We start from the raw sequence: 18,608 nt of genomic DNA on the forward strand, positions 1-18,608 counted from the left end.
GCACAGTTCACATTACTGCGTAGGCCTCTGCAGTGAAAGTATTTGTTTCCGGCTGCAGAACTTCGACTCTGAAAACGATATGCCAACAGCTACATAAGACTAAGTATGAGACTTAGATGCGTCAGTGTAAAATTCTGGTCATGAATATTTTGAGTGAAGTTCGAGGAAAAGCATTCGAATATTTCCGTCTGGAGCATGTGTTCTAACGTGTAGAAGCGGTGTGTCACATTCTATGATCGGCCAGTGCCACGGCGGCAACAGCTTCGCCGGAGCAATTGAATGATGATCGAGGAGTGCCACGCCCATTTCTTTGCTGAGCTCCCTTACATGCAGTGAAAGGGGTTTTCTCGTGGCAAGTTGGTTCTGGAAAAGTACTGCACATGATGTATCGTTTGTGTTGAAATATGAAGGATGTGCACGGTTTCAGTTCACCTTTACAAAAATGCGTACAACTGCAGTAGGATCTCAGCAGATGCAGAGACCACTGATTAAACTCTACGTAGAGGCCTGGTGTCGGACTTGTCCTGAAGGCACCGGTCGCGAGGTGAATGCCTAAATGATGAAGAGGGTCGAGCATTTTTGGGGCATTTTGTGGAACTGACTGATAAACTATGAAGCCATATTCTAAGCGTGTACATGTAGCGTTACATGTCCATGTCGAAGCGTTACATGTGTAAGTGAGGCTCTTGTACAAGTTCATAAGGTACTTGTCACTGCCTCAGGTCGTGTGTGACATAACATTTAGTAAATTCATCGCTTTTAGGCATTTTCTTCTTTTATGTATCTTATGCGGGGGGTAAACATTAGCCTGGAGCCTCATATTACACACAAGAATTTGCGTTCGCTCGCCACCAATAGACGTTTTTTATTGAGCTATATGCTTGGTTGTGGAATCAAACCCCTGGTGCTGGGTCGGCGGTGATCAAACCCCTCTTCTTCGAGAAAAGAATGCATATACGTTTTGTAGCATTTATTCTAAATCCATTTTCGTCCGCGCATTGAGAAACCTTGCTTAGACCAATTTGGACTTGTCGTTCGCAAGTTGCAAGGTTACAAGGCTTAAAACCGATCTTGACGTCGTCTGCACAAAAAGCATAAACTGAGTACAACATTGTATGCGGTATTGCTGAGCGCAAAGAATTCATTTTCATCATAAATAGCATGCAGCTAAGCACTCCACGTTGAGGAACGCCGGTCTCCTGGATGAACGGTCCAGACAGAACAGTGTCAACGTACTCTCACACGGAATGTGCGTTTACACGTGTAGCTCCCGATTATGTTTAACATGTTTCCCCACATATCCATTGAAGAGAAATCCTGTAAAATTCGATGTTGCCAGGTAATGTCGTAGGCTTTTTTCGAGTCTAAAAATATTGACAAGAAGAACTGTTTGTGCGTAAACGCATCTCTTATAACTGCATGCGTACGAAGCGATCTGTCGTTGACCTATCTTCCCTGAAACCGCACTGGTACGGGTGTAATAATTTTTTGGTTTCTAAATAGTGAATCAGGCGCCGGTTTATCACCTTTTCGAAGCGTTTGTACATAAAACTAATTATTGCGGTCTTTCTGTAGCTATTGGCCAAGGATGGTTCATTTCCCTCCTTAAGGATGGGAATTTTAACTGCTTCCCTCCAAGAGGACGGAATGTACCCTGCTTCCCATCTTACATTAAACAGTGAGAGGAGCGTGATCAGAGTTTGAGTAGCCATATGTTTCATCATTTCATACGAGATCCGATCAGGTCCTGGCGCCGACTGGTTACAGGAGATCAATGCAGTGTGTAGAGTTCAGCCATACTGAGAGAACTGTTGTACCTCTCAGTGGGCCTGCATTTGCGTTCGAGTGGATTTCCTTCTATTCGGTCTTGATATCCTGAGGATGTTTGTGAGTAGGGTGCAGAACTAGATACACGTTCAAAGTGGGCCCCAAGAGAATTCGCTTGATCTTCTATGCAGTTATTGCCTTGGCAATTTACTAATGGCATCGAGCGTGTCTGCCGTCCTTTTATACTCCCCACCATGTCGCAAACTTTTTCTCATCAGTCTATGAGTTAATGCCTGTTATACCCCTGACACACGGGCAAAACTGAAGTCCTTTCCAGTAAACCCCTTTTGCTACTCTGAAGGACCCTTTGCAGAAAGGAGTTGCGCCAATGACACACGGCACCGCACTGAACTTCTTTAGGTAGTTCCTCAGATGAACGCCGCAAGAAAAATAGCGCTGGCTGTTAAAGCCACAAGAGAGAAAACATTCTTAAAAAGCTGCGTATTTAATTACACTTAGCTACTCTAGAACCTAAAAATATTTTTTTTAATTGTTGATGGCTAATAATGCTTATAGTCGTTTATATTATTCGCGTTTTTGCGTTGTTAGCAGCCATTTAACTTGGTCCAGCAAATATGTGCAGCCGGTGTTTTGCTGTGCGTGCTGTTTATTCTGGTGATGGCCCACGTTTCTGTCGTCCTTTTTCACGTCTTTGTCGTCCCTTCCTTTGTGCGCGCAGGCATAATGCGTTTTATTCAATATGTTATTCCAACAACTGTGGTTTCTTCTGGGTATTTCCTGGGGGCGCTGATTGTGCAGTCTCCATCTCGCGACGTGAACACACCACATGCGCGCAGCAAACGACGACGACACTGCCAGAATTCAACATGGCGGCACTAGCGACGTTATGCGAGCATTTGAGAATATAGCTAGAGGAAATCTTCGCTATTCGACAAATTATATCACCGCTAACAATTAAAACATTTTCGCAAGGTAAAAAAAAATACCTATCGGCACTGTAGTTGTGTGGCAGGTTTCCTTCTATTGACGAGTTGTGCACGCTGTGTGCGAGAGTAACTCCTTTTCCGCTCGAAAAGTAGTTGCGCGATCTCCTTTCCCGAAAAGGAACTTTGCCGTAAAGAAGATACTCCTTTGTCGTGTGTCACTGCACTTGAACGCCTTTCCGGTAGATGTCCCCTTACCTAAAGGACTTTAGAGTGCCCGTGTGTCAGGGGTATTAGTCCCTTCTCCCAGCTTTCCCTTTTCGCCAGTCAGCGTGTTATTCTTCCCTGCGGCTTAGTGTGCGTGCAGTTAATAAATTTTTTTTTAAGTTGCAGACTCTCGTAAAAGTCCCCTAGCTTTCTTTCGGTTTTTACGCGCCTTCTTGCATTGCCCGTTCTATCACGGGACGTGTCGCTTATTAGAAGATTCATTTCTTTTCGGGATGGAATTTGAAGCAGCATCAATAAGGAAGGCTGCGAAGTACGCCACTGCGTCATCAATGCTGAAGGTTTCGATGCCGTCTCGCTTGAAAAGTGTACGTTCTAGAAAACTTTGCGCAATCGGCTGTATCGAGTTTCCCTTTGGGTATATGCGAAATATATTCTACATGTTTCGTGAGGTTTAATACTATTGGAAAGTGATCACTTCGGTAGGGATTTTTGATCCCCTTCCATTCTAAATGCGGCATCATAGCTGCGGAGGCTGTGGTTAAGTCTATAGAATATGAGTTATGTGTGGTGCCACAGAAGGTGGGAACCTTCTTATTCAAGAGAACCGCACCAAAACTCAAGAGACAGTTTCCAATTACACGACCTCCTGCGTCACAGCGTGGATAGCCCCAGAGAATGTTATTAGCATTTAGGTCTCCTGTCAATACGCATTGCTCGGGAGCTGATCTATTAGTTTCTCAATCTCTCTAAGCTCCAGATGAAAGTCAGATGGGACACAGAGAGAGCAGATGGTCACAAGCCTACCAAACACTATAGCTCTAACGGCTACTGCCTCTCAATTTGTTTGTTTAGGTGTAAGTGTCGGCACGCAACAGACCTCTGTGCTATGGTTGCCACACCACTAGATGCGGCGAGGCCATCCTCGCTGGCTTTCCGGAAAATGTAACACTGTTTCATAAAATTTCTTTGGAAGGATTTTAGATGCGTTTCCTGCGCGCATGATAACCTTGGTTGAAACTTGTATAGGAGTTATTTAATGTCGTCTAAATTATGCATAAGCCCTCTGATATTCCACTGGATTATTTCGGTATGCATTTCCATAAGAAATAAAGAAAGTTGTCTGCGTACTGAAAAGGAAATGTTAGGTGTAACGTTGAGATATAATGAGAGAGTAGTGTGGTTCAGAGAGCAAACGGGGGTAGCCGATATTCTAGCTGACATTAAGAGAGAAAAATTGAGCTGGGCAGGCCATGTAATGAGTAGGGTAGATAACCGGTGGACCACCAGAGTTACAGAATGGGTGCCAAGGCAAGAGAAGCGCCGTCGAGGACGGCAGGAAATTAGGTGGGGCGGTGACGAAACTAGTAAATTTGCAGGCGCAAGTTGGAATCAGCTAGCGCAAGACAGGGGTAATTGAGATCGCAGGGATCGCAGGCCTTTGTCTTGCAATCGACATAAATATAGGCCGATGATGATGATGATGATGATGATGATAAAAACTGTCATACTGATTGCAGGTGACGCACAAAACACGTTGCTATTACTGCGCAGCTGTATCCGCAAACGCGATGCTACAGCCCTGTTGGGCCGCTTCAAGCGCTCCAACGGAGCAAGACATTCTGCGACGACGCCGTACGGTAGCCGAAAGAACAATCCCAGTAGACCACGCAGGAGGCGGGGTATACTAATGCCGCTGGGTTTCCGTTGAGAAACCGCAGTTGAAAAAAAAAAGAAGGAATCCGTGAAGTGGGCATGCTCCCTCGATTGCACTGATTTGAACCTCTTGTTTGAACAGCTCCTACACAGTGATAAACATTTCGCTTTATATGGAACTTTGCCTATGCTTTCTTTTGTTTTGTTCACAGTTATCGTTGTCCAGAAGCTTGTCATTAAACTTCCAACGCGTGTAACTGAACGGCGGCCCTTTGCACTTTGCTCCTAAGGAAAAAAATAACGACTGTGGTCATAGAACGAAACATGTTTGTAGTTGTAATACTGGCACAACGGCAGTATATTAGCAGAAACGTATACTCTGTCCAGCCATGCATGGCTTGAGTGCGTTATGAGTGAACTATGACCATCTTCCGCCAGGTATACAATGTGACCGATATGTTCGAGACAGTGCACTCTGAACTATTGTGCTTAATTTTGTGCCGCTATTGTCGCGCACTGGTTCATTCGTTTCTTTATAGACAGTAGCACAGACGCAGTTAAAATCACCAAGAAATAGAATAATTATTTCACAACCTAAAAAGAATACGCCGCTTTAAAAGAAAAGAAGCTCAGCATTCGGTTTCTCTGTTAGGCCCGGACAAACAACTGGCCCGCCACTTCGAAGCAGAGATGGAAAAATCACAGAAAAGTAACGGCCCAATTTTACATACAGTCACGTTTTCTATACTACTATTTTTTTGAGTTACACAATAACAAGGTACTGCTGCTGGACGACCAAACCCCTTGGTGGTGGTGGTAACAACTTTATTAACAATCCGGCAAATTCGTGGCCTGGGCCTAGGCCGCCCGCGAGGAGGTCCGGAGATCCTGTCTCCTCGCCGCCTCACGGGCTTGCTGGATGGCCCATAGTTGATTTTCGAGGTTTGAGCTGCGCAACGCGGCCGTCCATCGCGCCGCAGCTTCATCTGGGGAAACTGCATTTTCTTCGCATATAACGTCACATTCCCAGAGAATGTGTCTAAGAGTTGCGTGAGCCCTGCTGCTTAGCTTGCAGTTATCATCTGAGTAGACGTCCGGATATATCCTCCTGAGATGGACGGGGTTGGGGAAGGTCTTTGTTTGTAGCTGCCGCCAGTCTACCGCTTGGGCCCTGTCGAGTTTGGGGTTAGGGGTCCCAAACCCCTTGACACAGATATTTAACGGCGTGGAGTAAATGGTTTTACCGTGTGGCCTGCCTGAGGCTGGTTTTTGGCTTTCGTTTCTTGAATTGCTATGGTGTCGCGAAAAAGAGGGCCCATGTGATACTGTCGACGACTAGAAGAAAGGCCTCGCACGTTTAGCGCGCCTATGCACATGGGGTGCGTCAAGCCTTACTGCCGTTTATGAAGGTGATCAAGCATATCGTAAGGCACTCACTTCTTTCTGTGAGAGACTCAAAAATCCACAGGTAAGCTGGTCCTTATGCAATTGCCACGGCCGAACACAGCATGAGCATCTTAGCGACGAGGCAGTGGGGTTCAAACCCCTCAGCTTGCCCTCGCTGTTGATGCCGCACTGTTGATGCGCTGGGAGAAAGAAAAATGAAAAAATCAAAGGTTTCATCGAGCTTTTAACTCGGATGGCTGTATTCAGAGTCCAGAGTGCTAATTGTTACATCATGAGACCGCACGCTTCCAACGCCGAGAATCAAACCCAGACCCACTGGATGAAAGCTAGGAATCCTAACCACTAGACCATGCCGGATTCTTTTTTCTTTATTTATTGCCGGTCTTCGACATTTTTCAGACGATACAGGTAGCACACACTTATGTATCACAAATTCCAACCATTGGAGGAGAACAAAAAAAAAGAAAAGAAAAAAAAACGGAAGGTGCGTAAGGAAAGAAACCGCACAATGGAGCCATCTGTCCATATTGGACTGGCTTTGTCAAACTAAAATTCCTTCATGGCTGTCAGGGGTTCTAGCCTCGACAGCCAGTCCGGGACACATTCTTCTATTTTCTGAATTTCAATAAATCGCGACATACATTCTTTGAAGTAAGCACGAGCTGGCCTAGCGTCAGGATTCGACGGATTCGACGGATAACGCCGGATTCGAGACAGGGTCAAGCAGCGCGGCTGCCGCTCACTAAGCACTGTAGATGCACTGGGAGAAACAAAAGAAAAAGAAAAGGTCTCACCCAGCTTTGAACTCGGATTGGTGGATTCAGCGTCCAGGCTGCTAAGAGCAAGAACTCGCTCTCATTTCCATACGGTGCTGAACACCTTTTGGTTTTTAGGATTGGAGTGGCCTAAATGGAGTCGCCTCAACCCGCCATGGTCTTTATCGGACGTTACGTGCAGCCTCAGTGTACCCCATCTACCGGCGAAACGCACCATTCCTGCTGCCGAAGCAAAGTTTCTTGTGCTAGAGCACTTAAGCACAGCGTTTCAAAGCCACCTACAAGTGTGCACAGACAGCTCCGCAGCGGCATTCTGCACGCCCTCCCTTGATATGTCCTCGTCTGGCCACCTGCATCGCGTAGTGTCGTCTACAACAGCAAAAAGTGCCGCCATTGCCGCGGCCTTGCGAAAACTGCGCACATATTCCACACGTGACATCGTGGTTCTGACAGACTCAAAATCATCGTTACAACGATTACATCGTGGCCTACCTGGAAGTAAGTTTACAAGGCAATCTCTGGCAGTGATCACTTAATGAGCAAGGGATTTACCGTAAAATTTCAGTGGATCCCATCCTACGTAGGAATTGAAGAAAATGAACAAGCTGGCGCTCTTGCACGCCGGGCACTGACATGTGTCCCAAAAGTAGGAGTGCCAAAGATGTTTCATAACTCTAAGAATGCAATCCACAATCACTTTAGGGCGATCTGCCAGGTTCCACACCCAGCCTGTGTGACCCATGGACTTACTCAGGAAGAAGCAATGCTTTTGTACCGCGTCCGAAACAACTCCACGTACACCCCGGCTTGGTTATTCAAGCCTGGACGATGCGCTTCCCCGTTCTGTGCCTTCTGTGATGAGATCGCCGACATCGAGCATTTCATGTGGATATGCTCGCAGTTTGACACAGAAAGGAAAGCGATGGTCGACAGCCTGCAAAAGAATGGTATATTCCGCACAGGACCTTTGAAGACATCGTTTTCTCCGAGGGGCCTGCGGCAATCATCAAGAGGGCGCTACGACGGTCTTCATTCGAGACACAGGGCTCTTCAACACCTGGGGACACACAACACTGTGACACTCATAGGAGGCTCAGGCGGAACAATTGCCGGATATTACGCTTAATACGCCTAATAAAACGCTCGCAGAAGTTTCAGGCTGGTGCAAAAAATGGGACATGTTTGCATACGCCTACGGCGCTTCCCACCAATTTCCATGCCAAATGCCCAGAGGTTTATCCCAGCTAATCGCACTTCCGGTAGCACTGCAGAATGCTGTAGCTTCCTTAACAGCTTCATTAATACTGTCCTTGTCTTTGCAGAATATGGCCGTGTCATCTGCATATGCCAGTATCTTCACTTCAGTAGTGTAAAACGAATAACCATGCACACCTGTATTTATGCGAATTTTTACACATAAGGGTTCCAAATAAAGTGAAAAAAGAACAGACGAGCCCGCATACCCTTGTTTTATACGCGACAGTACTGGAATGTTTTCACTTAAGGTGTCGTTGATGATAAGGTTTACGAGACACTCTTTATACACCATCTTGATGCCCTCAGTGCTAACACTACCTACATTGCAATGTTCTAATACTAACTGCAGTATGTCATGATTAACTCTATCAAATGCTTTCTGAAGATCCAGTTGTATCATAGCTATGTTGTCGTGAGTCATGTCACAGCATTCTATGATAGTTGTAACGGTATGTATATTTGTGTAAATTGTACTTATTTATTTATTTATTTATTATGGAACCCACAGCGCCAAAGCATTACAGTGGATGCCACATGTCTGGTGAGGTAATACGAGGTGTATGACAACACTCAGCAATTTCTTGGCTAGCACCTTTGTAAATATTTTATAGTCTACATTCGTTAGACCTATAGGTCTATAGGCCACAACAGCCAACAATTTCCTGGGATCATACGATTTTGTAATGAGTACTACATGGCATATTCTAAACGACAGAGGTGCCCTTTTTTGATCAAAGCACTCATTTATCACGTGATATAACGTTTTGGACAGTTCTCCCTGGAAGCATTTGTAAATGGCAGCCCATAGTCCATCAGGCCCAGGTGATTTGCCGGTACTTAGTTCATCACAGGCCTGTTTTACTTCATGCACACTAATTGGCCATTGAAGCATTTCTCTCACGTCATCGTCTAGCCTTGCCATGAGCGACAAATTCGCTTCGAAAAGCTTCTGTATCTTTTATTTTTGGGCTGAGCAGTCTTTGATAACGCTCAACAAACGCTTTCTTTATATCTTATTTTTTTCTCTCTCTTCTTTTACTGCTTGCATTTCTTCTTCACCGAGTACCCGCTTAGTAGGCGTTTCCCCGAGCCATAGTCCGTGCTCGGACAATCGCTCCACGATATTTATTTTCTTCAATCACTTCAAGCTTACTTTTGAGGTCATGTATTGCTAAAGCGTCATGGATTAGCACTAACAGCAGTCATATAATATAACGTGCTCTTAAGGTATTTCTCTTGCTGTCTTTCATTGCCACGCACAGCCCGTTCATTCGCCGCAATCTTTATTTCATTTTTAAATTGTTCCAAAGCGCTGTGAAATTAGAAGTTTCAACCAAACATATTTCATCTGTCTTTTCCTTTACTTTTTAAACAACAATTTCATCATCCACCAATTTATCGTTTAATTTCCACAAATTCCAATTGAACTTGGGCACTTTTGTCTTGGTTCTTAGTGTCGCCATCACCAAGCAGTGATTACTAAATGTTTGGAGTTTGAGTTTATTTCACCACAGTTTCAATGTTTACATATTCACACATGAGGCAAACATACAATTTGTGGTGTGGAATGCGGGAAAAAAGCTGCGATATAAACGCAGCTTGACTGGCCCACATCCCAGCAATACAAGGCAGAAAAGTTATCAGCCTTCATAGTCATGAAAAGAAGTATATAGGCACACAAATACTTAGTGAAATTGGCACAATAAGGAATATAATTATACAAAAACAAAAATGCAGAAAGATCTGCACTCCTCGAGAAAAAAAATTAAAAGAATTGTAAAAATAATGCAGCATTTTATACCGCATTTATTGCACCAAGAAAACAGCAAAAAATACATCACGTCAGTTTAAAAAAGATTGGACATATCCTGTCGCGAAAGAAGGCACAATCGCTCTAATGAAAAATTGAATTTGTTTAGTATGTGGGGGAGTGAATGTTTCAGCATTTGGAAACCGTAGTTTGTTTGGCATCCAGGAACTTTCCAATAATTGCTCTGTCTAGTAGGTCGAGACGAAGTGCTGCGCTCTAAGCATGCTATGGAGGTAACATTATTATTTCCTTTGTTAAATTCAGTTTTCAAGGACACTAATAAATAATATTCATACATGTTATCATTACTACATTATCATTTGCATGTAGTAACGTCATTTACGACATTATTTACTTTGTATGTAGTAATATGTGGTGTGACAACTAGACCAGGCCGACCGCTAGACCACACCGGATTCGGGACACGGTCAAATGATCTGGTATTCCTGCGTTGTCGTATCGTTCAATCTGATGCGGCGACCCAGCTGGGCCGCTGAAACCGCCCCTCAGGAGCAAGACATTCTGCATCTGCACCGTACGGTAGCCGGAAGTAGAATCTAGACCACGCCGGATTCGAAATACGGTCAAGCCGTGCGGCTGCCGCTCACTAAGCACTGTAAGTGAACTGGGAGATGCAAAAGAGAAAAAAAAGGTCTCACCGAGATTTGAACTCGGATTGCTGGATTCAGAGTCCAGAGTGCTAACCGTTACACCATGAGACCGCACACTTCCGACGCCGGGAATCGAACCCGTGCCTCCTGGGTGAAAGCCAGGTATCCTAACCACTAGACCACGCCGGATTCGAAATACGGTCAAGCCGTGCGGCTGCCGCTCACTAAGCACTGTAAGTGAACTGGGAGATGCAAAAGAGAAAAAAAAAGGTCTCACCGAGATTTGAACTCGGATTGCTGGATTCAGAGTCCTAACCGTTACACCATGAGACCGCACACTTCCGACGCCGGGAATCGAACCCGGGCCTCCTGGGTGAAAGCCAGGTATCCTAACCACTAGACCACGCCGGATTCAAAATACGGTCAAGCCGTGCGGCTGCCGCTCACTAAGCACTGTAAGTGAACTGGGAGAAGCAAAAGAGAAAAGAAAAAGGTCTCACCGAGATTTGCACTCGGATTGCTGGATTCAGAGTCCAGAGTGCTAACCGTTACACCATGAGACCGCACACTTCCGACGCCGGGAATCGAACCCGGGCCTCCTGGGTGAAAGCCAGGTATCCTGACCACTAGACCACGCCGGATTCAAAATACGGCCAAGCCGTGCGGCTGCCGCTCACTAAGCACTGTAAGTGAACTGGGAGAAGCAAAAGAGAAAGGTATCACCGAGATTTGAACTCGGATTGCTGGATTCAGAGTCCAGAGTGCTAACCGTTACACCATGAGACCGCACACTTCCGACGCCGGGAATCGAACCCGGGCGTCCTGGGTGAAAGCCAGGTATCCTAACCACTAGACCACGCCGGATTCGAAATACGGTCAAGCCGTGCGGCTACCGCTCACTAAGCACTGTAAGTGAACTGGGAGAAGCAAAAGAGAAAGGTCTCACCGAGATTTGAACTCGGATTGCTGGATTCAGAGTCCAGAGTGCTAACCGTTACACCATGAGACCGCACACTTCCGACGCCGGGAATCGAACCCGGGCCTCCTGGGTGAAAGCCAGGTATCCTAACCACTAGACCACGCCGGATTCAAAATACGGTCAAGCCGTGCGGCTGCCGCTCACTAAGCACTGTAAGTGAACTGGGAGAAGCAAAAGAGAAAAGAAAAAGGTCTCACCGAGATTTGAACTCGGATTGCTGGATTCAGAGTCCAGAGTGCTAACCGTTACACCATGAGACCGCACACTTCCGACGCCGGGAATCGAACCCGGGCCTCCTGGGTGAAAGCCAGGTATCCTAACCACTAGACCACGCCGGATTCGAAATACGGTCAAGCCGTGCGGCTGCCGCTCACTAAGCACTGTAAGTGAACTGGGAGATGCAAAAGAGAAAAAAAAAGGTCTCACCGAGATTTGAACTCGGTTTGCTGGATTCAGAGTCCAGAGTGCTAACCGTTACACCATGAGACCGCACACTTCCGACGCCGGGAATCGAACCCGGGCCTCCTGGGTGAAAGCCAGGTATCCTAACCACTAGACCACGCCGGATTCAAAATACGGTCAAGCCGTGCGGCTGCCGCTCACTAAGCACTGTAAGTGAACTGGGAGAAGCAAAAGAGAAAAGAAAAAGGTCTCACCGAGATTTGAACTCGGATTGCTGGATTCAGAGTCCAGAGTGCTAACCGTTACACCATGAGACCGTACACTTCCGACGCCGGGAATCGAACCCGGGCCTCCTGGGTGAAAGCCAGGTATCCTAACCACTAGACCACGCCGGATTCAAAATACGGTCAAGCCGTGCGGCTGCCGCTCACTAAGCACTGTAAGTGAACTGGGAGAAGCAAAAGAAAAAGGTCTCACCGAGATTTGAACTCGGATTGCTGGATTCAGAGTCCAGAGTGCTAACCGTTACACCATGAGACCGCACACTTCCGACGCCGGGAATCGAACCCGGGCCTCCTGGGTGAAAGCCAGGTATCCTAACCACTAGACCACGCCGGATTCAAAATACGGTCAAGCCGTGCGGCTGCCGCTCACTAAGCACTGTAAGTGAACTGGGAGAAGCAAAAGAGAAAGGTCTCACCGAGATTTGAACTCGGATTGCTGGATTCAGAGTCCAGAGTGCTAACCGTTACACCATGAGACCGCACATTTCCGACGCCGGGAATCGAACCCGGGCCTCCTGGGTGAAAGCCAGGTATCCTAACCACTAGACCACGCCGGATTCGAAATACGGTCAAGCCGTGCGGCTGCCGCTCACTAAGCACTGTAAGTGAACTGGGAGATGCAAAAGAGAAAAAAAAAGGTCTCACCGAGATTTGAACTCGGTTTGCTGGATTCAGAGTCCAGAGTGCTAACCGTTACACCATGAGACCGCACACTTCCGACGCCGGGAATCGAACCCGGGCCTCCTGGGTGAAAGCCAGGTATCCTAACCACTAGACCACGCCGGATTCAAAATACGGTCAAGCCGTGCGGCTGCCGCTCACTAAGCACTGTAAGTGAACTGGGAGAAGCAAAAGAGAAAAGAAAAAGGTCTCACCGAGATTTGAACTCGGATTGCTGGATTCAGAGTCCAGAGTGCTAACCGTTACACCATGAGACCGCACACTTCCGACGCCGGGAATCGAACCCGGGCCTCCTGGGTGAAAGCCAGGTATCCTAACCACTAGACCACGCCGGATTCAAAATACGGTCAAGCCGTGCGGCTGCCGCTCACTAAGCACTGTAAGTGAACTGGGAGAAGCAAAAGAAAAAGGTTTCACCGAGATTTGAACTCGGATTGCTGGATTCAGAGTCCAGAGTGCTAACCGTTACACCATGAGACCGCACACTTCCGACGCCGGGAATCGAACCCGGGCCTCCTGGGTGAAAGCCAGGTATCCTGACCACTAGACCACGCCGGATTCAAAATACGGTCAAGCCGTGCGGCTGCCGCTCACTAAGCACTGTAAGTGAACTGGGAGAAGCAAAAGAGAAAGGTCTCACCGAGATTTGAACTCGGATTGCTGGATTCAGAGTCCAGAGTGCTAACCGTTACACCATGAGACCGCACACTTCCGACGCCGGGAATCGAACCCGGGCCTCCTGGGTGAAAGCCAGGTATCCTAACCACTAGACCACGCCGGATTCGAAATACAGTCAAGCCGTGCGGCTGCCGCTCACTAAGCACTGTAAGTGAACTGGGAGAAGCAAAAGAGAAAGGTCTCACCGAGATTTGAACTCGGATTGCTGGATTCAGAGTCCAGAGTGCTAACCGTTACACCATGAGACCGCACACTTCCGACGCCGGGAATCGAACCCGGGCCTCCTGGGTGAAAGCCAGGTATCCTAACCACTAGACCACGCCGGATTCAAAATACGGTCAAGCCGTGCGGCTGCCGCTCACTAAGCACTGTAAGTGAACTGGGAGAAGCAAAAGAGAAAAGAAAAAGGTCTCACCGAGATTTGAACTCGGATTGCTGGATTCAGAGTCCAGAGTGCTAACCGTTACACCATGAGACCGCACACTTCCGACGCCGGGAATCGAACCCGGGCCTCCTGGGTGAAAGCCAGGTATCCTAACCACTAGACCACGCCGGATTCGAAATACGGTCAAGCCGTGCGGCTGCCGCTCACTAAGCACTGTAAGTGAACTGGGAGATGCAAAAGAGAAAAAAAAAGGTCTCACCGAGATTTGAACTCGGTTTGCTGGATTCAGAGTCCAGAGTGCTAACCGTTACACCATGAGACCGCACACTTCCGACGCCGGGAATCGAACCCGGGCCTCCTGGGTGAAAGCCAGGTATCCTAACCACTAGACCACGCCGGATTCAAAATACGGTCAAGCCGTGCGGCTGCCGCTCACTAAGCACTGTAAGTGAACTGGGAGAAGCAAAAGAGAAAAGAAAAAGGTCTCACCGAGATTTGAACTCGGATTGCTGGATTCAGAGTCCAGAGTGCTAACCGTTACACCATGAGACCGCACACTTCCGACGCCGGGAATCGAACCCGGGCCTCCTGGCTGAAAGCCAGGTATCCTAACCACTAGACCACGCCGGATTCAAAATACGGTGAAGCCGTGCGGCTGCCGCTCACTAAGCACTGTAAGTGAACTGGGAGAAGCAAAAGAGAAAAAGATCTCACCGAGATTTGAACTCGGATTGCTGGATTCAGAGTCCAGAGTGCTAACCGTTACACCATGAGACCGCACACTTCCGACGCCGGGAATCGAACCCGGGCCTCCTGGGTGAAAGCCAGGTATCCTAACCACTAGACCACGCCGGATTCAAAATACGGTCAAGCCGTGCGGCTGCCGCTCACTAAGCACTGTAAGTGAACTGGGAGAAGCAAAAGAGAAAGGTCTCACCGAGATTTGAACTCGGATTGCTGGATTCAGAGTCCAGAGTGCTAACCGTTACACCATGAGACCGCACACTTCCGACGCCGGGAATCGAACCCGGGCCTCCTGGGTGAAAGCCAGGTATCCTAACCACTAGACCACGCCGGATTCGAAATACGGTCAAGCCGTGCGGCTGCCGCTCACTAAGCACTGTAAGTGAACTGGGAGAAGCAAAAGAGAAAGGTCTCACCGAGATTTGAACTCGGATTGCTGGATTCAGAGTCCAGAGTGCTAACCGTTACACCATGAGACCGCACACTTCCGACGCCGGGAATCGAACCCGGGCCTCCTGGGTGAAAGCCAGGTATCCTAACCACTAGACCACGCCGGATTCAAAATACGGTCAAGCCGTGCGGCTGCCGCTCACTAAGCACTGTAAGTGAACTGGGAGAAGCAAAAGAGAAAAGAAAAAGGTCTCACCGAGATTTGAACTCGGATTGCTGGATTCAGAGTCCAGAGTGCTAACCGTTACACCATGAGACCGCACACTTCCGACGCCGGGAATCGAACCCGGGCCTCCTGGGTGAAAGCCAGGTATCCTAACCACTAGACCACGCCGGATTCAAAATACGGTCAAGCCGTGCGGCTGCCGCTCACTAAGCACTGTAAGTGAACTGGGAGAAGCAAAAGAGAAAAGTCTCACCGAGATTTGAACTCGGATTGCTGGATTCAGAGTCCAGAGTGCTAACCGTTACACCATGAGACCGCACACTTCCGACGCCGGGAATCGAACCCGGGCCTCCTGGGTGAAAGCCAGGTATCCTGACCACTAGACCACGCCGGATTCAAAATACGGTCAAGCCGTGCGGCTGCCGCTCACTAAGCACTATAAGTGAACTGGGAGAAGCAAAAGAGAAAAGAAAAAGGTCTCACCGAGATTTGAACTCGGATTGCTGGATTCAGAGTCCAGAGTGCTAACCGTTACACCATGAGACCGCACACTTCCGACGCCGGGAATCGAACCCGGGCCTCCTGGGTGAAAGCCAGGTATCCTAACCACTAGACCCCGCCGGATTTTTTTTTCTTTATTACCGGTTTCGCAACAACAATACACTTACAACACATGAAAAGTCAAGACAGGGTTACAATATACTTTGTCAACACAATGAGCGAAAAGCCATCAGTCATGTTGTGACTGACGTTGTCACTTAAAATTCCCTTAGTGTGACTAAGGGTTCTACCCTGGCTACCCAGGGAGAAAGATATTCTTTTGTTTTTTCAACTTCTAATAACCGAGCAATGCTCTCTCGAAAGTACAGCCTTGCTGGTCTTCCGTCCGGTTCACAGTAGAAGCCAGCCATTCGTGAGCGCCATATACTGTGCAGGCCTGTCAGCATGATTAGGTCGAAAGGTACTCCTTCTTCATTGTCTATGGCAAGGTACCTAATTCCATGCGCGTCTAGTGGGAATTCTTTTTTGATTGTCCTCTACAACACATCCTACAAGAACACCGCATTCCAACAGTGAAGGAAAACGTGGTCGATCGTTTCCGGCTTTTTGCAAATAATGCAGTGAGACCCCCATGGCATATAAAACCCACGCTCCTCTAAGAAGGTTCTTACAGGGAGAGTTCCAGTATGCAGTTTGAAAAAGAAAGTTTTTGCACTTGGTGCTACTTGCATTCTTTTAACCCGTTTGAGTACGTTCTGGCCCAGGCCTGCGCTGTATATCGCCCTGTACAACGGTATTGGTAACACTATATCACATAAGTCTTTATACAGTTTCCTCTTTTTAACAGAATATAAGTAATCATTAGAAAAACGCACACACAAAAATCGCACACTCGCCACTACTTCCCGAAAAAAACCTTGTGCCGTCCCCGTCAGGACTTCCGTGCTAATAACATATTCAGGTAGCAGTCGCCCTAATCTGGCCTGGCACACCGTTTGGAGAAATGGGTCGCTGACCTCGCGAAAAAAGAAAAATCTATTAACTAATTGTTTGAGAAAAAGGTGTGCTAGTCCAAGTCCCCCACACTTTACACTCCTGAACAAATTTGTACGACTGCACCTTTCCCACGTAGATCCCCACACAAAGATCGCAAAAACCCTATGAAGTTTCTGCACATTTACCCTAGAACAGTGCATCACTTGTATCACATACCATAGTTTAGCCACAAAAAACATGTTACACACGGTCGCCCTCGCAAACATGGAGAGATAATTCGCCCTCCAAGCATTCGCCTTTTCGCGTAAGAGTTCTGCTTGTTGCTGCCAGTAGTCATTATTATTTTTGTAGACCTCAAGTGGGACACCAAGGTATTTCACAGGCGTTTTCTGCCATACAACATTGGCAAAAATGCCCGGGGTGGACGGCCACACGCCGTGCCAAAACCCGAGACACTTTCCCCAGTTTACTCGGCTTCCTGTAACGTCGCTGAAAAATTTAACACTTCGAATGGTTTCTTCAATGCCTTCGTAGTCAATACAACATACCGCCACATCATCGGCATATGCAAGCAGTTTTACCTCTGAAGATTGTAAGCAAAAACCACGGATAGAATTATTTTCAATTATTGACAAACATAAGGTTTCAATATATATACAAAACAAAAGTGGACTGATGGGACAGCCTTGACGCACGGAACGCTGCACTTTAATGGGGGCCCCCAATTCTTTGTTAATAATTAGTCTGGTAGAGCAGTTCCGATACGCCAGAGCTACACCATCCGCGATGACGGATCCGACATTAATGTGTTCCAACATTGCAAACAAAATAGCATGCGCTACGCAATCAAACGCCTTCTCCAGATCTAGCTGAAGTATGGCCACACACGCTTCAAGAGTGTCACAACACTCAAGAACTGAGCGCATCTTGTGAATATTCGTCGCTATAGTGCGACCCTTAATTCCACACGTTTGGTGTGGTCCGACTATGTCTTTAACAACCGACTGAAGTCTAGCTGCTAAGACTTTCATTAGTATCTTATAGTCTACATTTGTGAGTGCTATCGGTCTGTATGATGTTACACTTTTCAACTTATCTACATCCTCTGTCTTCGGGATCAACACCGTGTGTGATTGACCGAAAGATGGCGGTAACGCCTTACCATCGTACGCTTCGTTAAAAATTGCTACAAGTACCGCTGACAATTCCTTTTTAAACCGCTTGTACCACAGAGCGCAAAGCCCATCAGGGCCAGGTGACTTGCCAGGATTCAAATTGTCAATGGCGCGTTCCACTTCAAAAACAGTTATCGGCGTTTCTAATGCAACTTTTCTTTCTTCAGTCAGTTGAGGCATTCTTTTCAAGAAGTTCGTCTTAAACCGTTCTAGGTCCACCTGCCTAAATGCGAACAGATTTTCGTAGTGTTCAAAAAACGCACGTGCGATACTATCATTATCTGTAACTTCGTTACCACCCACCTCGATCACGTCAATATGATTTCGTCGAGCGTGCGATTTTTCCAGTCCGAGCGCCCTTTTTGTGGGCGCCTCCCCCATCCCAAAGGATTCGGCTCGAGCACGAACAATCGCTCCGCGATAGCGTTCCTCATCATGCAGTTCAAGTTTCTGTTTAATATTCCGTATGTCGCTTTTGTATGCTCCCGGTTCTTGGCACTCTAGTTCTGTCAGCTTTTCCAAGATTATTCGCAGTTCCTTCTCTTTCTTTTTTGTTTCATGCATTATTGCGACGGAACGATCGATGGCTTTCATTTTAATGCACTGCTTAAACTCTTCCCATCGATCTTTTAATTCACCCTCGCCAGTCATTAGAATTTTTTTGATGCAGTCCGATACATATTCTCCGAAACTTTCATCAGTAGTTAAGTTTGA

At 47.2% G+C, this 18,608-nt stretch overlaps 47 non-coding genes across 47 annotated transcripts; all 47 read right to left on the minus strand.

Moving 5' to 3' along the window:
* Window positions 1-10,492: 10,492 nt before the first annotated feature.
* Window positions 10,493-10,564, minus strand: TRNAQ-CUG (transfer RNA glutamine (anticodon CUG)). Its single transcript has one exon. It is a non-coding gene; the product is annotated as a tRNA-Gln (tRNA).
* Window positions 10,565-10,570: 6 nt separating this feature from the next.
* TRNAE-UUC (transfer RNA glutamic acid (anticodon UUC)) lies at window positions 10,571-10,642 on the minus strand. Its single transcript has one exon. It is a non-coding gene; the product is annotated as a tRNA-Glu (tRNA).
* Window positions 10,643-10,792: 150 nt separating this feature from the next.
* Window positions 10,793-10,864, minus strand: TRNAE-UUC (transfer RNA glutamic acid (anticodon UUC)). The gene has a single exon. It is a non-coding gene; the product is annotated as a tRNA-Glu (tRNA).
* Window positions 10,865-10,944: 80 nt separating this feature from the next.
* TRNAQ-CUG (transfer RNA glutamine (anticodon CUG)) lies at window positions 10,945-11,016 on the minus strand. The gene has a single exon. It is a non-coding gene; the product is annotated as a tRNA-Gln (tRNA).
* Window positions 11,017-11,022: 6 nt separating this feature from the next.
* TRNAE-UUC (transfer RNA glutamic acid (anticodon UUC)) lies at window positions 11,023-11,094 on the minus strand. The gene has a single exon. It is a non-coding gene; the product is annotated as a tRNA-Glu (tRNA).
* A 73-nt stretch (window positions 11,095-11,167) lies between these two features.
* Window positions 11,168-11,239, minus strand: TRNAQ-CUG (transfer RNA glutamine (anticodon CUG)). Its single transcript has one exon. It is a non-coding gene; the product is annotated as a tRNA-Gln (tRNA).
* Window positions 11,240-11,245: 6 nt separating this feature from the next.
* On the minus strand, window positions 11,246-11,317 carry TRNAE-UUC (transfer RNA glutamic acid (anticodon UUC)). The gene has a single exon. It is a non-coding gene; the product is annotated as a tRNA-Glu (tRNA).
* Window positions 11,318-11,390: 73 nt separating this feature from the next.
* Window positions 11,391-11,462, minus strand: TRNAQ-CUG (transfer RNA glutamine (anticodon CUG)). The gene has a single exon. It is a non-coding gene; the product is annotated as a tRNA-Gln (tRNA).
* Window positions 11,463-11,468: 6 nt separating this feature from the next.
* On the minus strand, window positions 11,469-11,540 carry TRNAE-UUC (transfer RNA glutamic acid (anticodon UUC)). The gene has a single exon. It is a non-coding gene; the product is annotated as a tRNA-Glu (tRNA).
* An 80-nt stretch (window positions 11,541-11,620) lies between these two features.
* Window positions 11,621-11,692, minus strand: TRNAQ-CUG (transfer RNA glutamine (anticodon CUG)). Its single transcript has one exon. It is a non-coding gene; the product is annotated as a tRNA-Gln (tRNA).
* Window positions 11,693-11,698: 6 nt separating this feature from the next.
* TRNAE-UUC (transfer RNA glutamic acid (anticodon UUC)) lies at window positions 11,699-11,770 on the minus strand. The gene has a single exon. It is a non-coding gene; the product is annotated as a tRNA-Glu (tRNA).
* A 79-nt stretch (window positions 11,771-11,849) lies between these two features.
* On the minus strand, window positions 11,850-11,921 carry TRNAQ-CUG (transfer RNA glutamine (anticodon CUG)). Its single transcript has one exon. It is a non-coding gene; the product is annotated as a tRNA-Gln (tRNA).
* A 6-nt stretch (window positions 11,922-11,927) lies between these two features.
* Window positions 11,928-11,999, minus strand: TRNAE-UUC (transfer RNA glutamic acid (anticodon UUC)). Its single transcript has one exon. It is a non-coding gene; the product is annotated as a tRNA-Glu (tRNA).
* Window positions 12,000-12,079: 80 nt separating this feature from the next.
* On the minus strand, window positions 12,080-12,151 carry TRNAQ-CUG (transfer RNA glutamine (anticodon CUG)). Its single transcript has one exon. It is a non-coding gene; the product is annotated as a tRNA-Gln (tRNA).
* A 6-nt stretch (window positions 12,152-12,157) lies between these two features.
* On the minus strand, window positions 12,158-12,229 carry TRNAE-UUC (transfer RNA glutamic acid (anticodon UUC)). Its single transcript has one exon. It is a non-coding gene; the product is annotated as a tRNA-Glu (tRNA).
* Window positions 12,230-12,302: 73 nt separating this feature from the next.
* On the minus strand, window positions 12,303-12,374 carry TRNAQ-CUG (transfer RNA glutamine (anticodon CUG)). The gene has a single exon. It is a non-coding gene; the product is annotated as a tRNA-Gln (tRNA).
* A 6-nt stretch (window positions 12,375-12,380) lies between these two features.
* On the minus strand, window positions 12,381-12,452 carry TRNAE-UUC (transfer RNA glutamic acid (anticodon UUC)). The gene has a single exon. It is a non-coding gene; the product is annotated as a tRNA-Glu (tRNA).
* A 73-nt stretch (window positions 12,453-12,525) lies between these two features.
* Window positions 12,526-12,597, minus strand: TRNAQ-CUG (transfer RNA glutamine (anticodon CUG)). Its single transcript has one exon. It is a non-coding gene; the product is annotated as a tRNA-Gln (tRNA).
* A 6-nt stretch (window positions 12,598-12,603) lies between these two features.
* Window positions 12,604-12,675, minus strand: TRNAE-UUC (transfer RNA glutamic acid (anticodon UUC)). The gene has a single exon. It is a non-coding gene; the product is annotated as a tRNA-Glu (tRNA).
* A 79-nt stretch (window positions 12,676-12,754) lies between these two features.
* TRNAQ-CUG (transfer RNA glutamine (anticodon CUG)) lies at window positions 12,755-12,826 on the minus strand. The gene has a single exon. It is a non-coding gene; the product is annotated as a tRNA-Gln (tRNA).
* A 6-nt stretch (window positions 12,827-12,832) lies between these two features.
* TRNAE-UUC (transfer RNA glutamic acid (anticodon UUC)) lies at window positions 12,833-12,904 on the minus strand. Its single transcript has one exon. It is a non-coding gene; the product is annotated as a tRNA-Glu (tRNA).
* An 80-nt stretch (window positions 12,905-12,984) lies between these two features.
* Window positions 12,985-13,056, minus strand: TRNAQ-CUG (transfer RNA glutamine (anticodon CUG)). Its single transcript has one exon. It is a non-coding gene; the product is annotated as a tRNA-Gln (tRNA).
* A 6-nt stretch (window positions 13,057-13,062) lies between these two features.
* TRNAE-UUC (transfer RNA glutamic acid (anticodon UUC)) lies at window positions 13,063-13,134 on the minus strand. The gene has a single exon. It is a non-coding gene; the product is annotated as a tRNA-Glu (tRNA).
* Window positions 13,135-13,207: 73 nt separating this feature from the next.
* TRNAQ-CUG (transfer RNA glutamine (anticodon CUG)) lies at window positions 13,208-13,279 on the minus strand. Its single transcript has one exon. It is a non-coding gene; the product is annotated as a tRNA-Gln (tRNA).
* A 6-nt stretch (window positions 13,280-13,285) lies between these two features.
* On the minus strand, window positions 13,286-13,357 carry TRNAE-UUC (transfer RNA glutamic acid (anticodon UUC)). The gene has a single exon. It is a non-coding gene; the product is annotated as a tRNA-Glu (tRNA).
* Window positions 13,358-13,430: 73 nt separating this feature from the next.
* On the minus strand, window positions 13,431-13,502 carry TRNAQ-CUG (transfer RNA glutamine (anticodon CUG)). The gene has a single exon. It is a non-coding gene; the product is annotated as a tRNA-Gln (tRNA).
* A 6-nt stretch (window positions 13,503-13,508) lies between these two features.
* TRNAE-UUC (transfer RNA glutamic acid (anticodon UUC)) lies at window positions 13,509-13,580 on the minus strand. Its single transcript has one exon. It is a non-coding gene; the product is annotated as a tRNA-Glu (tRNA).
* Window positions 13,581-13,653: 73 nt separating this feature from the next.
* On the minus strand, window positions 13,654-13,725 carry TRNAQ-CUG (transfer RNA glutamine (anticodon CUG)). The gene has a single exon. It is a non-coding gene; the product is annotated as a tRNA-Gln (tRNA).
* A 6-nt stretch (window positions 13,726-13,731) lies between these two features.
* Window positions 13,732-13,803, minus strand: TRNAE-UUC (transfer RNA glutamic acid (anticodon UUC)). Its single transcript has one exon. It is a non-coding gene; the product is annotated as a tRNA-Glu (tRNA).
* Window positions 13,804-13,883: 80 nt separating this feature from the next.
* Window positions 13,884-13,955, minus strand: TRNAQ-CUG (transfer RNA glutamine (anticodon CUG)). The gene has a single exon. It is a non-coding gene; the product is annotated as a tRNA-Gln (tRNA).
* A 6-nt stretch (window positions 13,956-13,961) lies between these two features.
* Window positions 13,962-14,033, minus strand: TRNAE-UUC (transfer RNA glutamic acid (anticodon UUC)). Its single transcript has one exon. It is a non-coding gene; the product is annotated as a tRNA-Glu (tRNA).
* Window positions 14,034-14,112: 79 nt separating this feature from the next.
* On the minus strand, window positions 14,113-14,184 carry TRNAQ-CUG (transfer RNA glutamine (anticodon CUG)). Its single transcript has one exon. It is a non-coding gene; the product is annotated as a tRNA-Gln (tRNA).
* A 6-nt stretch (window positions 14,185-14,190) lies between these two features.
* Window positions 14,191-14,262, minus strand: TRNAE-UUC (transfer RNA glutamic acid (anticodon UUC)). Its single transcript has one exon. It is a non-coding gene; the product is annotated as a tRNA-Glu (tRNA).
* Window positions 14,263-14,342: 80 nt separating this feature from the next.
* TRNAQ-CUG (transfer RNA glutamine (anticodon CUG)) lies at window positions 14,343-14,414 on the minus strand. The gene has a single exon. It is a non-coding gene; the product is annotated as a tRNA-Gln (tRNA).
* A 6-nt stretch (window positions 14,415-14,420) lies between these two features.
* On the minus strand, window positions 14,421-14,492 carry TRNAE-UUC (transfer RNA glutamic acid (anticodon UUC)). The gene has a single exon. It is a non-coding gene; the product is annotated as a tRNA-Glu (tRNA).
* Window positions 14,493-14,567: 75 nt separating this feature from the next.
* Window positions 14,568-14,639, minus strand: TRNAQ-CUG (transfer RNA glutamine (anticodon CUG)). Its single transcript has one exon. It is a non-coding gene; the product is annotated as a tRNA-Gln (tRNA).
* Window positions 14,640-14,645: 6 nt separating this feature from the next.
* TRNAE-UUC (transfer RNA glutamic acid (anticodon UUC)) lies at window positions 14,646-14,717 on the minus strand. The gene has a single exon. It is a non-coding gene; the product is annotated as a tRNA-Glu (tRNA).
* A 73-nt stretch (window positions 14,718-14,790) lies between these two features.
* TRNAQ-CUG (transfer RNA glutamine (anticodon CUG)) lies at window positions 14,791-14,862 on the minus strand. The gene has a single exon. It is a non-coding gene; the product is annotated as a tRNA-Gln (tRNA).
* A 6-nt stretch (window positions 14,863-14,868) lies between these two features.
* On the minus strand, window positions 14,869-14,940 carry TRNAE-UUC (transfer RNA glutamic acid (anticodon UUC)). Its single transcript has one exon. It is a non-coding gene; the product is annotated as a tRNA-Glu (tRNA).
* Window positions 14,941-15,013: 73 nt separating this feature from the next.
* Window positions 15,014-15,085, minus strand: TRNAQ-CUG (transfer RNA glutamine (anticodon CUG)). Its single transcript has one exon. It is a non-coding gene; the product is annotated as a tRNA-Gln (tRNA).
* A 6-nt stretch (window positions 15,086-15,091) lies between these two features.
* Window positions 15,092-15,163, minus strand: TRNAE-UUC (transfer RNA glutamic acid (anticodon UUC)). Its single transcript has one exon. It is a non-coding gene; the product is annotated as a tRNA-Glu (tRNA).
* Window positions 15,164-15,243: 80 nt separating this feature from the next.
* Window positions 15,244-15,315, minus strand: TRNAQ-CUG (transfer RNA glutamine (anticodon CUG)). Its single transcript has one exon. It is a non-coding gene; the product is annotated as a tRNA-Gln (tRNA).
* Window positions 15,316-15,321: 6 nt separating this feature from the next.
* On the minus strand, window positions 15,322-15,393 carry TRNAE-UUC (transfer RNA glutamic acid (anticodon UUC)). Its single transcript has one exon. It is a non-coding gene; the product is annotated as a tRNA-Glu (tRNA).
* A 73-nt stretch (window positions 15,394-15,466) lies between these two features.
* On the minus strand, window positions 15,467-15,538 carry TRNAQ-CUG (transfer RNA proline (anticodon CGG)). Its single transcript has one exon. It is a non-coding gene; the product is annotated as a tRNA-Gln (tRNA).
* A 6-nt stretch (window positions 15,539-15,544) lies between these two features.
* Window positions 15,545-15,616, minus strand: TRNAE-UUC (transfer RNA glutamic acid (anticodon UUC)). Its single transcript has one exon. It is a non-coding gene; the product is annotated as a tRNA-Glu (tRNA).
* An 80-nt stretch (window positions 15,617-15,696) lies between these two features.
* On the minus strand, window positions 15,697-15,768 carry TRNAQ-CUG (transfer RNA glutamine (anticodon CUG)). Its single transcript has one exon. It is a non-coding gene; the product is annotated as a tRNA-Gln (tRNA).
* A 6-nt stretch (window positions 15,769-15,774) lies between these two features.
* TRNAE-UUC (transfer RNA glutamic acid (anticodon UUC)) lies at window positions 15,775-15,846 on the minus strand. Its single transcript has one exon. It is a non-coding gene; the product is annotated as a tRNA-Glu (tRNA).
* Window positions 15,847-18,608: the final 2,762 nt, after the last annotated feature.

Source organism: Dermacentor albipictus, chromosome 6, assembly GCF_038994185.2.
Source record: "Dermacentor albipictus isolate Rhodes 1998 colony chromosome 6, USDA_Dalb.pri_finalv2, whole genome shotgun sequence".
Classification (NCBI taxonomy): Eukaryota; Metazoa; Arthropoda; class Arachnida; order Ixodida; family Ixodidae; genus Dermacentor; species Dermacentor albipictus.